The following is a 2,610-nucleotide window of genomic DNA, read 5'->3' as shown; positions in this document are numbered from 1 at the left end:
CCTCACATGGCGTGAACAAACCTTTATGCTCTGCTGCTGTGTAATTGTGTGTGTGTGTTTTTCCAAATTGTACTCACAGAAACACACAGACACGGCAAGGAATTATACTTGTCTGTACGGTTTGTTAGCACTCAAGAGATAAAACTTTACATGTTGCTCCCAATTAGCACAGCAGTGACCGCGCACTGTCTCCTGTGCTCAGCTTCCCCTCTGAAGAGGGGCTATTTATGTGGAGACTCATGAGAATGTGAGAATTGAGGCGAGATATGGACTGTGTGAGATAGAGTGTGTGTGTTATAAGGGAGAGAGGGTGAGAGAGAGGGAGTGAACGAAAGAGATAGAGAAAAAGGGAGAATTGAAATGGCTTAAGCATCCATTTTGAGAAGAGAGACAGGTCCTATTAACATTTAACAGCATTTGTGCAACTTGGTGCCGAGGTTATGATGCAAATGAGGAGGAATTAAAACTGGCCAGAGGTTTGTCATTGATGGATTGCAGTCTGGCAGTGCTCACACTTCCCAGTGTCCATCAGAAGCGATTACTGTGTAATTAAACCTTATTTCTGGATTCTCTAGTGCATAATTACTTTGTGAATGTAACCATCATCTAAAAGCTACAAAATGCTTTACCATTTAGTGTAGCAGTCAGTTCCATGGGCTTGTGTCAGATATAGCCATCAGACAGAGCAAAAGAACTGTCACTTTTAATAAGAGGCAAAAAATTAAATGAAACAGAATGCTTATTACAGAAAAAATAGGCTTTCAAGAGTCCTTTCTGTTATTTGCATAATTTATCCCCCACCCCAACCCCCTACATATACACACACACCGCAAGCTTTAGGTAATTTCCCTCACATTTAAATAGATTGCACATTTAAGGCTACTTAAGGAAAATTATCACTTTGCATATTTTAATTGTTATGAAGGAAGTGATTTGAGAGAGGTCTGTGGCTCATCCTCTTGAGCCATGCGGTTGCGAAGCTGTCTGATTCGGCTGCTCGGCGCTGCAGCTCCACAGATAACCTCCGAGTTCACACACATCCACTCCAGTTTCATCAGAATGCAAATGAAGCACCGAACGCTGGGACAAGTGGATCTTTGATATTTACAAAATAGCCACTAATAACTTGAGTGTAATTTGTTTGACTCAACTTTATTTTTTTCTCTTATCAGTCCTGATTTTCCCCCCCCACTGGTCAAATGGCTCTTGTTTAAAAATGCAGTGCGAGGAAACAAAGGGCGTGTTTGCTGCTAGAATTTCCGAGACAGCAGTATGTGGACTGTATCTATATCCATCCATTTAGATCTCTCTCAGAACAGACATGCTGCTGAGGCACAAGTCCAAGATAGACACTGTTAAACATGAAAACAAAGCATGTGCATGCATATGCAGTTAGATGTTATGATCTCCAACAAACATCAGTCACAGTTAACACTGTGAAAGGCAACAACCTGCTAAAGGAGCAATATTATGGATCAGTTCAACTGTAGAGACTGTTGAAGGTGTCGCTGCCAGTCTGTTTCAGTTGGCACACAGTATAATGGAAAATGGGTTCATCTTCATCCCCAACATCAGTTGTGTACACTTACCTCCTGGTGCACTGAATGAGTAGCTTGCTAAGTTAGATTCAATTTAGAACAACATGTTTAAACAGACTTTATTTATCATACTTTCATTAAAAACATTATGGATGTGGCTCACCTTGAAAAATGTATTTATTTGTATCAGAAATGTTACAAAGTTGTACTTCAGAGATGAAATGTATAGAATACTAGAATGAACTGTTCCTGTTTTAAACTCACAATTTATCAGGCAACGCTCTTCAGCATAATAGTCATGCTTAATAAGACTAGTGAACAATTCCATTCTCCAAGGACAGATTTCCATGAGAGACTGCAATGTTTCAAGTGTTAGTGTTCTCACCTTGACAAGCTGGTCAATGGTTAAGAGGGGAGTATTCAGAAACTGACAATATTAAATTACCTTTTTTTTTTCTTAACCCTTAGTTTGTGTAGTTCATTTTACTCCACATTATGTGCAACGCAGGCTCGATGGAAAGGAAAACATGTTTTATTTATTCCAATGTAGGAATATTTCCCCAAAATAAAATCTGTGTTTTTCACCCTGTGTTGAGAATGAATGGACTGCAGAAATAGTTCTAAGGATAAAGCTCACCCATTTGTGTAAATTGCGACAGGAACTTCCCCCACACAGAAAACCTATTAATGTTAACATGAAAGAGGAATCTTAAGCATAGCTTTTCATTTCGTAATACAAAAACAGCAACTATGGGAATTGTATTATTGTGGATCATTACAGGTGTATTAAGTGAGTGGAGTGAAATTTAAAAGTAAGCCTCAAAATTAGCCTATTTTAATTGCTGCAAACCAAATTACTTTATTTCATATTGTTTTTGAACACTAGTGAAAGAAGAGAAATTATGATTTAAGTTGTCATGGATCCAACACGGTCTCAAGAAATAGCTGGAAACGGAAATAGCACAGGCTTACATCAATCACACCATTGCAAATTTAATGAAGGAAAAGGTACAAAATGCATCCACTTTTCAGGAAAAAAAGAAAACATCTTTATTTAGTATTTCAAAAACCA

Source organism: Notothenia rossii, assembly GCF_949606895.1.
Source record: "Notothenia rossii genome assembly, chromosome: 2".
Lineage (NCBI taxonomy): Eukaryota > Metazoa > Chordata > Actinopteri > Perciformes > Nototheniidae > Notothenia > Notothenia rossii.
The sequence above is the reverse complement of the archived record's forward strand: the minus strand, read 5'-3'. Positions refer to the sequence as shown.